Source organism: Crinia signifera, chromosome 3, assembly GCF_055691185.1.
Source record: "Crinia signifera chromosome 3, ASM5569118v1, whole genome shotgun sequence".
Taxonomy (NCBI): Eukaryota; Metazoa; Chordata; class Amphibia; order Anura; family Myobatrachidae; genus Crinia; species Crinia signifera.
Window position 1 is genome coordinate 336,678,802 of NC_139219.1, and position 13,680 is coordinate 336,692,481.

At 46.6% G+C, this 13,680-nt stretch overlaps 2 long non-coding RNA genes across 2 annotated transcripts; both read left to right on the forward strand.

Annotated features, from left to right (window-relative positions):
- The first annotated feature begins 275 nt into the window (after positions 1–275).
- On the forward strand, positions 276–1,492 carry LOC146062827 (uncharacterized). Its single transcript, XR_014471539.1, has 3 exons — positions 276–346; positions 827–907; positions 1,406–1,492. It is a non-coding gene; the product is annotated as an uncharacterized LOC146062827 (long non-coding RNA).
- Positions 1,493–2,672: 1,180 nt separating this feature from the next.
- LOC146062828 (uncharacterized) lies at positions 2,673–6,536 on the forward strand. The gene is made up of 5 exons (XR_014471540.1): positions 2,673–2,839; positions 3,802–3,852; positions 5,631–5,669; positions 6,283–6,345; positions 6,440–6,536. It is a non-coding gene; the product is annotated as an uncharacterized LOC146062828 (long non-coding RNA).
- The last annotated feature ends 7,144 nt before the right edge of the window (positions 6,537–13,680 follow it).

Sequence of the window (13,680 nt, forward strand, 5' to 3'; positions counted from 1 at the left end):
GTGCTCCCCCCCCCCCCAAATAATAATAATAATATACTGTAAATGATACTGCATCCAATTATGATTTCTGTGTGCACTGCCCGTATCCTTCCTGGCTGCTGTCTTTTGCCACTGCAGCGCACTGTGGAAAGGCGTCCAGCACTTCTGGTATCCTTTCAGCACTACCCGGATGTCCCAACCTGGGACCCCCGCCCCATTTACAGTAATAAGAGTACAGTAAGTTTATTTACATTAAACATCACATTTTCGCATTTTTGTCATTTTCTCACAGTGCCTCCGCTTGAAGACAAGGAGGCCCATACAGCTGCCCCACCTACCACCTCAAGCGCCGCCGCTCCTTCTGAGAGTAAGTCTTGTCCTTTCTTTATTGTACTGTATTTGTGTTTTTTTTTTCTTTCGAACTTGTATCTTTTGTTGGTGTGCCGTTGGCCGCCGCTGTCAGCGTCGACCAACGGCAGCCTAGCGCAGTCAGCGTAGTGTCCCCGCTGCAGCCCTGCGTAGTCAGCATAGTGTCCATGTCAGGGGGGGTGGGGGTGGAGCGTTGCGCCAATGCCTCTGATGCACAACAAAGGAGGCACTTGCCAGTGGCAGTACTAAATTCTGTACTGCACTGGCAAATGCCTCCATTTGAAACAACCACTATCCAGGGCAGCCGTAAGCGGGGCAAGCGCAGAGGTCCTATCCACTTTGGAGCGGAGTGGATTTTATAAAGTACACTATAGCGGCCGCAGCACTTTATAAAATCCAGTCCACGCCTTTTTGTAAACCCACCCCTGCCCCATTTACAGTAATACAGTAAGAGTACATTTTTGTCATTTGCCCACAGTGCCTCCGCTTGAAGAACAGGGGACCCTTCCCTGCCGGGATGCTGCAGGCCCCACCTAAAGCATCGCCACGATGCTAAGCAGTAAGTCCTGTCATTTCTTAATTTTGTTTTGTGTTTGTGTGTTTGAACTACGTAGTGTAGTTTTTTGCCGTGCCATTGGGCGACGCTATCAGCATCGGCCAACGGCAGCCTAGTGGAGTCAGCGTAGTGTCCCCGCGGGAGCCCTGCGTAGTCAGCATAGTGTCCATGTCAGGGGGGGTGGGGGTGGAGCGTTGCGCCAATGCCTCTGATGCACAACAAAGGAGGCACTTGCCAGTGGCAGTACTAAATCCTGTACTGCACTGGCAAATGCCTCCATTTGAAACAACCACTATCCAGGGCAGCCGTAAGCGGGGCAAGCGCAGCGGTCCTATCCACTTTGGAGTGGAGTGGATTTTATAAAGTACACTATAGCGGCCGCAGCACTTTATAAAATCCAGTCCACGCCTTTTTGTAAACCCACCCCTGCCCCATTTACAGTAATAAGAGTACTGTACAGTAAGTTTATCACATTTTCTCATTTTTGACATTTTCCCACAGTGCCTCCGCTTGAAGACGAGGGCACCCTGCCCATGCAGGCCGACACAGCCCCCACAGCCTCTACAAGCGGCGCTGCTCCGTCTGAGAGTAAGTCCTGTCATTTGTTTATTGAGTTTGTGTATTTTTTCTTTCTTTCCAACTTGTGTTTTTTCTTGGTGTGCCGTTGGCCGACGCTGCCAGCGTCACGGGAGTTTCCAGGGTTGGACCCAGCTTCATACCAAATTTACACAGCACTGTGACCCAGGTCGGACCCAGGTCTGCGCCGTTTACACTGAACCAGGGTTAAAAGACATGACAAGTTAGCATCGAAAAATGTTGCTTTGTTTATTTAGCAAAATATTTTTCAAAAAGTTTTACATTCAGTGCTCAAGCGCACATAGCGGTATAAAGGAGCAGCATCACCCATGTGCTCTCCCCAGTCCCCTCCCCAGCAGCAGCAGACCGAATCTCCCATGTGCTCCCCCCCCCCCCAAATAATAATAATAATATACTGTAAATGATACTACATCCAATTATGATTTCTGTGTGCACTGCCCGTATCCTTCCTGGCTGCTGTCTTTTGCCACTGCAGCGCACTGTGGAAAGGTGTCCAGCACTTCTGGTATCCTTTCAGCACTACCCGGATGTCCCAACCTGGGACCCCCGCCCCATTTACAGTAATAAGAGTACAGTAACTTTATTTACAGTAAACAGCACATTTTCGCATTTTTGTCATTTTCCCACAGTGCCTCCGCTTGAAGACGAGGGCACCCTGACTATGGTGGCCGACACAGCCCCCACAGCCTCCAAAATTCATTGGAGAGGCCGGATCAGCCCACCACCTAGTAAGTACAGTACATGTTTTTATTTACTGTACAGTACAGTATTTGTTAGTTTGTAAATACAGTAGGGGGACAACTGTCTGAATTTTTTTTCCCGATTTTTTAAGATTGTGTGCGTCTACAGTACAGTATTTCTCTCCCTGGGGCCGATTCTGATGTTTTCTCTATAGTACAGTATACAGTATTACAGTATGAATGCAAGTGCTACTAATAGACCCCAGCTCCATTCCATCCCCTCTTACGCATGCGCAGAAACACAAGTGTGTCTGATTACGCTCAACTCTAAACTACAGTAGTCCCTCTGTGTCTCTTTGCATCCATACAGTAAAATACTGTACTGTACTGTACAGTATATCCTCTATGCTACAGACAAGATTGTTCCCTATTGTACAGTGTACTGTATCACCAAGCTCAAATTGTGGTGTCATTTGTTTTACAGACCTGCAATATAAGGAAGATGCCCAAGACCAGGAGGATGAAGAGAGTGTAGAGGGCGACACTTGGAGCACTTCATCCCCAGAGCCACAGGAACACCCCTACACTAGCCCTACAGAGAGTGAGGTGGCAGTGGCAGAAGCTCTTCCTCCAGCCTCGACCAGAACTCCACCAGGATGTAAGTACCGTACTCAGGGCCGGCCCCATAAATCTTGGGGCGCCATCCTGTACATTGATCTCTCTGGGGCCCCTTCCCCATCAAGCATACAGCAGTTAGTAATGGTGTGGATCATGGGGGGAGTAATACTGTAGTTTCGAGTAGGGAGGTACAGTAGTGTGGGAGTAATAATGCAGAGCAGGGAGGTAGGCTGTGAATAATAGTGTGGTGGAGGGTGGGAGTAATAGTGTGGAGTAGAGAGGGAGGTAGTAATTGTGAAAAACAAGGTGGGACGGTGGGAGTAATAGTGCGGAGCAGGCAGGGAGGGTACAGTAGGAGTAGTAGTGTGGAGCAGGGAGGGAAGGTGGGAGTAATGGTGTTGAGCATTGAGGGAGTTGTTGAGTCCACCTGTAAAGCCATACAGTATACTGTACCTACTGTACAGTATGCAGTACAAAATTCCCTCAATAGTGCCATTCTGTATACTGTACAGAATGACCCATACTGTATGAAGAATGCCCCCCTTTAGTGCCTACAGTAATTATGCATTCTAACCCCCCCTCCCCCCTATCACCTAATGCACAATGCCCCCTGACTTGTGTAATGCCTTCATTCATCAACACTCCCTGCTGCAACTGCTGTACTTCTGCTGCATTGAATACTGGCCTACAGTATGGATAGCTGTCCTGAGATTCTGTCTCCAGGAGCAGCTGAAATGGGAGCTGCTCCATCTGTACATTACTGTACACAGAAAGTTGTGCTCCACTATGACAATTCTTATGACTTTATTGGTGTTCATACAGTACTGTACAGTACACTAGTGTACAGTACTGTATGTGCTGCAGTATGAGACACTATTGTTCAGTACTGTACAGTACAGTATTTGTACTGTACTGTACAGTATTGTACAGTATGTACTGTACAATATGCTGTACTGTATTACTATTGTTTCAGAAAATGATCAAACATTTCTTTTTCCACAGTGCATTCCCCTTGTCTACCTTGGCAGTATGACCAAACTCCTCCCCAACCATGTAAGTAGTAGTAGTAGCAGTACGTTTATTTATAAGGCGCCACAAAGTGTCCACAGCGCCGTACATACTGTAGCAAACAAAAAAACAAATTACAAGGTAACGTACTGTACTGTACAGGGTGTGTTGAAAAATACAGCATACTGTAAATAGGGGTATACTGTAGCTGGTAGAACTAAAATCAGCATCAGTTCAGAAGTACTGTAGGTGTTGAAATTGTCGAGGAGACTGAAGATGAAGTACAGTACAGTAGATGAAGGGAAGAACAGGACAGGAGCACAGGTGAGGTAAAGAGGTAGGGTGAGTACGTGAGGAAGGAGGGCCCTACTCATAAGAGTTAACCGACTAAAAGGAGGACGAACGAAAAAACAATAGGATACTGTACTGTAAGTACTGTAGGAACAGATGGGAACGGAGGCAGGATAGGAGGATCAAAAGAGGTTAGGAGGAGGGATAGGCTAGTCGAAAAAAGTGGGTTTTGAGGGAGCGCTTGAAGGAGGTAAGGGAATCAGAAAGCCTGATACAGTAGGTGGCGGGAGGTTGTTCCAGGAGGCGGAGGTAGAGTGGCGGGAGAGGAAGATGAGCCTAGCAGCAGCGTTAATAATGGTAGCCAAGAGAGAAGGATGTTGCAGTAGTCAAGGCGGGAGATGACAAGAGAGTGAATGAGAATTTTGGTCGCGTCAGTGGAGAGGAATGGTCTGATGCGTGAGATGTTGCGTGAGATGTTGCGTAGGTGAAAACGGCAAGACTGGGAGAGAGCACGAATGTGGGGGGTGAAAGAGAGGGAGGAGTCAATGATGACACCGAGGCCGCGCGTTTGGTCGGTGGAGGTGATCTCGGTTTCACCAATGCTGATGGAGATAGTGGGAAAAAGAGGATGTTCGAGGGATGGAAGATTAGAAGTTTAGTTTTAGCCATGTTTAGTTTCAGTAAGCGTTGGGTCATCCAGGCTGACATGGCCGTGAGGCATTCGGAGACCTTGGGCAGGAGTGATGGGATACTGTAGGTCGGAGGAGCAGAGATACTGTACTGTAGATTAGGGTATCATCAGTATAAAGGTGGTAATGGAAACCATAGGAGCTGATGAGAGTGCCCAGAGAGGTGGTGTAGAGGGAGAAGAGGAGAGGGCCAAGGATTGACCCTTGGGGAACAACGACTGGCTGCGGGGTAGTAGGAGAGGAGGAGCTCGGAGTGGAGATGGAGAAGGGGCGATCAGAGAGGTACAGTATGAGGTGAACCAGGAGAAGACCGTGCCAGTAATGCCAAAGGAGCAGAGGGTGTTGAGCAGGAGAGGGTGGTCAACAGTGTCAAAGGCAGCCGACAGATCAAGCTGGATGAGGATAGAGAAGAGGCCTTTGGATTTAGCCGATAGTACTGTAGATCGTTAGTGAATTTGGTCAGGACAGTTTCAGTGTAATGTAAAGGGCGGAACACGGATTGGAGGGATTGGATTATCTACATTTTTAAAATACAGTACAGTACAGTATGTACAGTAATACAGTATACAGTACTGGTTGAAATTTCATAAGCACTTTTTGCCTCAAATTTGCACATTTCAGAGGTGCGGTTTTTAGTGAAACTACAAATCGCATCCAGATGTTTTCGCATGAAAAAGCATACAAATCAGCTACTGTATTTAATGGGATGCGATTTTTATCCATTTACAGTATCTGTACTGTACAGTACAGTATTTTGTTTTTCACATTGGGTAGAGGTTGATAATTACAGTACTGTATTATACTGTACTGTAGTAAACTGACAGTGCTTATTTTTTTTTACAGCAACTCCTGCACCCTCGTTTGTTGAAGAAGAGCAACAAGGTACAGTACAGTTTTGTACTTCTTAATACTGTAACTTACAGTATTTTTAAACTTTTTTTTAAATTAAGGCTTTCACCACTGTCTCTCAACCTTATTCCCCACACGGTGCCTTGTATCCAACCCCTCCCCCAGTGCCTAAGTTTAAACCGTGACTTTCAGCAAATCCCTGCCCCTGGGGCTAAGCCTCTGCTTGGCAACATCATGACGTCAGGCCATCTGCCAGTCATGATTCCTCTTGGCCTTTTTGTGCCTTGCTGAATGCAGGAGCTTATACTGTATACAGTACAATACTGTACTGTAATGGGGGGAGCTGGTACATGCACACCTATTGTGTGCCCTCCTTAACCGAGCAGTAGTGTACTCCAGTGAGTGACATCACAACTGGTTGGACACATGTACTGTACAGTTAATGGATGGATACTGTAGTTGTGATACTGTATCAAGCAGGTCTCAATGGCCACATTCAGTACAGTAATTAGTATAGAACTGTAACTGCGTGCACTTACAGTACATTTCAGAATAGAAAATAATGTACTGTACAGGAATGTACTGTAAAGGAATGTACTGTAAAACTCACTGCATTTACAGATAAATATTTTTTCTCATAAAACAGGTCACAGGCAAGATGGAGGGCAGGTGCCATTGGGCCATGGGCCACCACCACCCCAGAATAGAGGTACAGTATACAATAACACTGTAATAATGTTTACTGTAAAGTACTCAACTTGTATTACTGTTCTAAAACTGTTCATTTTTTTTTATTTTCACAGATGCCATACGAAGTGAAATTCGGAGACTGATTGGGACAGCAAATCATCTTTTTGATTACCTTTTAAAAAATTTATAAATTATTAATTTTGTTTTAAATGTGCAGTACTATTTATTTGTGTTATTATCCATCTTAGTAGTAGACTACTTTTTTTGGGGGGGTTGATCACCCCGCCCATGGAAACGGAGCCACCAGGGCAATCCCTGGCCCGCCAGCCGGCCGACCCCAGCACGCAGCATGTCACTTGCCATCTCCCCGGCAATGGCACAGTGGGGGTTGAGGTGAGCGAGCTGGCTGCCTCACTAATCCACTGTCCCTTTGCAGCATTGGGCATCTGGCAGCGGGTATACTGGGATTTAAGATTGGACTCCATGCAAAGCAGCAGAGATTTGGAGACAGGGAAGTTATAAAACAAGTCCCATTCTACCCACCCCCCCCTTAATGGAATTACTGCGGTGAATTACAAGGTGAGCAGGAGCCGGACAGCCAACACAATAATCTCCCCTGGTCTCCTTCACGCTGCCGAACAGCCTCTGAACTAATCCCTGCTGGTCTTCCACGCAGCCACACATCCCAGAGCATGGGCTCTGCCGACCTGCAGCAGCGGCAATGCTGAAGCTCACGCTCCACTGGAAGCACCCTCCCTATGCCCCTGGTCCTATCACATCTGTCTCAGTGATGTGGGCTGACGTACCTGTCACTGAGGCAGGTGTGCAGTGACATTTTTCAATGGGCTTTTCAGCCTCTTTTTGTGCACAAAATTAGCCCCCCACCGCTGCTAACATTTTTCCATTGACAGCGCAAGGCATGGACACTTCCCAGGTCACAGCCCAGACACACAGGTGTACTCATTACTCACTGACACACTTCTGCAGAGTGCGCACGATGCCTGCTACCCTCTCCAGCCGCGACCTCCAAGATACAACTTCCCTCACAGCCGCAAAGCCGCCTATTACCTCCGCAGTGCCGCTACCCTGACACCCACCACTGCACTCAACTCTCCGCCGCTGCCTGCTACCTCAGCACCTGCAAGGACTACCGGTACTTTATTGACAAAACACAGCATTGACCAAAAATATTGTACATTACAGTACATCATTTTTCTTAAAACATACAGTACAGTACAATACAGTGCAGGAGAAGTGTTATTTACAGTATGCATGTACTGTACATTACATTACATTTCATTCAATGACGTCAGGCAAGACCCTGTACAGATGGTTTGCAGTTTGTCTGGGGACTTAACGTAGAATACTGTATTATAATAAAAAGTACAGTAATTCAATCAGTCCTAACACAGTATTTTAAGTAAAGTACAGTATTTTACAGTAGGTGACAAGAAAGCTTTTTCCAAGGCAGTGGGTCTCTCTTTTTCTCTGTCCCAAACACGCTTGATTTTGCTCATGGTAGAGTGGTATGGGGAGAGAAGAAAAATAGCGGTAGTACTGAATGGTCACAAGGATTTCAGGGGGGGGGGGGGGAGACACATGTTGGCAGGGGAAGAGGATGGGAGAGAGGGAGAGAGATACAGTAATGTACAGTAAGATCATGGGTGACATTTACAGTATTAGAGATCGATGGTGGGTTTTTGGCGATTTTTATCGCAAAAACGGCCATTTTTTTTCATTTTTTTCCCAAATCGATTTTTTAATGGTTGGCGATTTGCGGCACTTTTTGCTGCGAAATCGCACTTTCTAAAAGTGCGATTTTTTTTAACTCCGGAATTCGCATTCAGATGTTTTCCCCATTGAAAAAGATACAATTCACATTTTTAATGAGATGCGAATTTGGAAATCGCCAAAAAAAATGGTCTAAAGTTTAAAAAAAAAATAGACCTGATCCTGACTGGCGGTTTGGTCAGAAACATGGCGATTTTGTCAGAACCATGCACAGATCATTGTGATCTGTGTATGGTTCTTTGTTAAAATACAGTATGTGTAAAAGTAAAAAAAAAATTGGCGTGAGGTCCCCCCTCCTGTACATAACCAGCCCCGGGCTCATTGAGCCAGACCTGGTTCCAAAAATACGGGGGACAAAAAGCGTAGGGGTCCCCCGTATTTCTGAAACCAGCCCCGGACTCTTGGACCGGTCCTGGTTCCAAAAATACGAGGGACAAAAAATCTGGGGGTCCCCCGTGTTTTGAAACCAGCACCGGGCTCCAACAGCCCGCAGTGTCATGCCACAGCCGGGGGACACTTTTTACACAAGGTCCCCCGGCCGCACCATGAGCACCGTGGCTGGTCAGCCTTGGACGGGGTACCTGGAGGAGTGGGGACCCCCCCAATAAAGGGGTCCCCCCCCCCCCAGGCTTCATCCATCCAGGGCTGAAGCCCGGGGCTGTCACCGGCGTCCCTGGCCATTGGACGCCGGCCTGATAGGGTTAAATTCGCATTCCTAACATTGCCTAATACAGGAGAACTGCAAGTGCCAGCAGACCTCCCCCGCAGGCTGGGACTTGGGGAACCACAAGTCCCAGCATGCGGGGCATTAATGGGCCCACTGGGACTAGTAGACCACCTGTAAAAAGAATGTTAAAATAAAGCACACACACAGAAAAGTATAACTTTAATACACCCACATCCGCACACCTCACTTTTACACCACATTCTTACCGATCCAGGATCCAGCGCTGGTCTCTCTGCAGCCGAGCCGGACAGTCCGCATTGACAGCGGGCTGAACCGGCTTCCTCCGACGCAGCTAACAGCTTCTGTCGCGCTGTCCCAGCGCGACACTGGCTGTCCCAGCGCGACGCCGGTGACAGCCCCGGGCTTCAGCCCTGGACGGGTGAAGCCTGGGGGGGGACCCCTTTATTGGGGGGGTCCCCACTCCTCCAGGTACCCCGTCCAAGGCTGACCAGCCACGGTGCTCATGGTGCGGCCGGGGGACCTTGTGTAAAAAGTGTCCCCCGGCTGTGGCATGACACTGCGGGCTGTTGGAGCCCGGTGCTGGTTTCAAAATACGGGGGACCCCCAGATTTTTTGTCCCCCGTATTTTTGGAACCAGGACCGGTCCAAGAGTCCGGGACTGGTTTCAGAAATACGGGGGACCCCTACGCTTTTTGTTCCCCGTATTTTTGGAACCAGGTCCAGCTCATTGAGCCCGGGGCTGGTTATGTACAGGAGGGGGGACCTCACGCCAATTTTATTATTTTTTTTCAATCACAAAATCGCACATTAAAAAAAAATTGCAACTTTTCATGACTAAAAAATCGCAATTTTCATCCCGAAAATCGCCCTACTGTACATCGCACTTTATCGCACTTTTCATGCCGGAATACACACCTCATTAAATATTCGAGTTCTGGAAAAAAATGCGATTTTAAAAAACGGCGATAAAGGGCGATTTGAGCAAAAATTGCATTTTCGGAAAAACGGTAAACACAATAAATCTTGCCCCATAAACGTACTTTTTTCCATTTCATTGCCTGTCCTTTGTTCTCTGTCCCAAACACGCTTGATTTTGCTCATGGTAGAGTGGCATGGTGGATAAGGGGAGAAGAAAAAAGAATAGCGTTAGTACTGAATGGTCACAAGGATTTCGGGGGGGGGGGAGACACATGTTGGCAGGGGAAGGGGATGGGAGAGAGGGAGAGAGATAATGTACAGTAAGATCATAAACATACTTTTTTTTCCATTTCATTGCCTGTCCTTTTTTCTCTGTCCCAAACACGCTTGATTTTGCTCATGGTAGAGTGGCATGGTGGATAAGGGGAGAAGAAAAAAGAATAGCGTTAGTACTGAATGGTCACAAGGATTTCGGGGGGGGGAGACACATGTTGGCAGGGGAAGGGGATGGGAGAGAGGGAGAGAGATAATGTACAGTAAGATCATAAACATACTTTTTTTCCATTTCATTGCCTGTCCTTTGTTCTCTGTCCCAAACACGCTTGATTTTGCTCATGGTAGAGTGGCATGGTGGATAAGGGGAGAAGAAAAAAGAATAGCGTTAGTACTGAATGGTCACAAGGATTTCGGGGGGGGGGGGAGGGAGACACATGTTGGCAGGGGAAGGGGATGGGAGAGAGGGAGAGAGATAATGTACAGTAAGATCATAAACATACTTTTTTTTTCCATTTCATTGCCTGTCCTTTGTTCTCTGGCCCAAACACGCTTGATTTTGCTCATGGTAGAGTAGAAAAAATAATAGCGAGGGAGAGATACACATGACAATCTGTAAGAGTGTTGTACAGTAAGATCATAAACTTACTTTTTTCAGGCCAGTGGTTCTTCCTTGTTCTCTGACCCAAGCAAACTGCAATGTGTAGTACATGTCAAGTAATCATTGAAGGGAGGGAAATACAGTAAGTTGTGAGGTGGACAGCGAGTAAAAGGAGAGGTACTGTACTGTACTGTACAGTACACTGTACTGTAAGAGACTGCTGTGAGGGGTTCAGTTTTACAGGTACAGTACTTTATACTGTATTATACAGTACTGGAGAATCTACATAGCAGTTGCATGCCCATTTCGCTCAATGACGACAGGCAAGACGGTGTCCAGATGGTATATGTACTTATTACACTGGACACGTGTCAGTTTTTTTTCCCAAAAAGTCCTGATCCCATCCAAAAGTTCTTGTTTATTTTTCGGTTTCACTTCATTCCTGATGAACTTCTTCATTTGTGCCCAGACCATTTCAATTGGGTTCATGTCCGGTGACCTAAAGTATACGTAGTACAGTACATACAAAAGTTAAGTACTACTGTATTAACCCCTTCCCGACATTTGACGTACATTTACGTCATGGTCGGGAAGTACTTCCCGACACATGGCGTAAATGTACGTCATGGCTTTAAACTGTCACCGCGCCTATAGACGCGGTGACAGTTTAAACATGTCTGCTGTCCCTGACAGCAGACATGTCCCTGCATGCCCAGGGGGGGCTGCGATGCCGCCCCCCCGTCGGCGATCGCTGTGATTGGCTGTTCAGTGTGAACAGCCAATTACAGCGTTTTCTGTGTCACCGGCGAATAACGTTCGCCGGTGACACAGGGATCGGAGGTGATTGGTGCTGTAAAGTACAGCACCAATCACCACGGGGTGTAAGGGTGACACTGGTGTCACCCCACCTCACCCCGCCCGCCCCCAAAGGCCGTGATTGGTTCGTCGGACCGACGAATCAATCACAGCCATGGAGGGGGATTTAAACTAACGGTGACTGCACTGCAGACGCCATTCCGGTCTGGAATTGCGTGCAGTGCGGTCACCGTGCCTATCTGCCGTAGTATACTGACCTGATCCTTGCAAATACTTACCTGATCACTGCTTGTAGCATGCTGGATGCTTCCTGGATCCTGTTACTACTTGTGACTTCCTGTGTTGTGCTGCTGCAGTGTGATAGCGTTATAGATAGAGAGAGATAGAGAGAGATAGAGAGAGATAGTGACAGAGAGTGCTATATTTTGTGCTGCTGCAGTGTGATAGAGTTATAGATAGAGAGATAGAGAGAGATAGAGAGAGATAGAGAGAGAGAGATAGAGAGAGATAGAGAGATAGTGACAGATTGTGCTATATATTTTTTATATAACTGACTGCTGCCCCCCCTTTTGTGCTGATCAGTATAAATTAACTGATCAGCAACTTTTTGGGGGCGCAGGTTTTTTTTTAATATATATACCTGTCAGTGCTGCTGCTGAAGTGTCATAGAGTGATAGATAGTGAGAGATAGAGAGATAGAGAGAGATAGTGACAGAGAGTGATAGAAAGTGCTATATTTTGTGTCTGCTGCCCCCCTTTTGTGCACCCCCAGCAACTTTTTGGGGGTGCAGGGGTTATTTTTTATATATATAACTGTCAGTGCTGCTGCTGCAGTGTCATAGAGTGATAGATAGAGAGATAGAGAGAGATAGAGAGAGATAGTGACAGAGAGTGATAGAGAGTGCTATATTTTGTGTCTGCTGCCCCCGCCTTTTGTGCTGATCACTATATCTGAGGTGATCAGCAACTTTTTGGGGGTGCAGAGGTTTTTTTTTTTATATATACCTGTCAGTTGCTGCCAGTTGCACTGTCAGTTGCACCAAAGGTTGTGCACCTGCTGCCCCTCACTGGTAATCAGTGTCGCATCAGTGATCACCTTTTTTTTTTTTGAGGGTGCTGTGGGGTCTTTTTTTAATTTTTTTTTACACACACTGTGATTTTGTGGGTGTCCTGTGGCCACTGTGCGCTGATCAGTGACGTACATCACTGATCAGCTTTTTCGGCACAGGGTTGATCTATTTTTTTTTTTGATCAAATTCCTGTTGCCTTTGAGCGCTGTTCAGTGACGGACGTTACTGACCAACATCTGTGCTCAATTTTTGGCGCAGGACCTTTTTTTTTTTGTTTTTAACCCCTTCAATTTTTTTTTTTTTTTATTGGGATCAAATTCCTGTATAAAGTATTTTTTTTTCTGCACTACATACACACTACACACTACATACCCCCCTGGTTGAAATAAAGTTTGTACCCCCCCTACACTATACACGTGTTGAAACATTTCACTACCAGAAACACAAAAATAAAAATGTCATCCCAAATGTCATCCCAAATGTCATCCCAGTCATCCAGAAGAATGTATTCAGCGGAGGAGGCATATGCCATGCTTGCCTCTGACTCTGACACAGCCAGTGATGCAAGCGGGGAATTTGAAGGATTCGTCGTAAGCTCCTCTTCCTCCTCTAGTGATGAGGGACCCCCTCAAAGACGCCCCTGTAGAGCAGCTGAGACCCCCCCCAATAATTGATCTCGTATGGACCCCACCACCAGACAATTTTGAGCCCCAGGTTCCTGAGTTTTTGGCCATGCCAGGAATCCAATTTGATTCCACAGGTCTCAGAGAAATTGACTTTTTCAAATTATTTTTCTCTGATGATTTTATAAATTTAATGGTGGACCAAACTAATTTATATGCCCAGCAGTTTATTGCTCAAAACCCCACGTCATCATTTGCTAGGTGGACCCCTGTAGATGCAGTAGAGATGATGACGTTTTGGGGTCTGGTGTTTCATATGGGCATAGTAAAAAAGCCAGAAATTAGGCAATATTGGAGTACAGATGTTCTGTATAGCACCCCATTTTACCGTATGGCCATGACTCGGGCTCGTTTTGAGATGATCCTTAAATTTTTGCATTACAACGATAATGCACAGTGCCCACCCAGAGATGATCCCACCTTTGACCGGCTATTCAAAGTCAGGCCGGTCATTGATCATTTCAGTGCCAAATTTGCAGAGATGTACATCCCTGAAAAATTTATTTGTATTGAC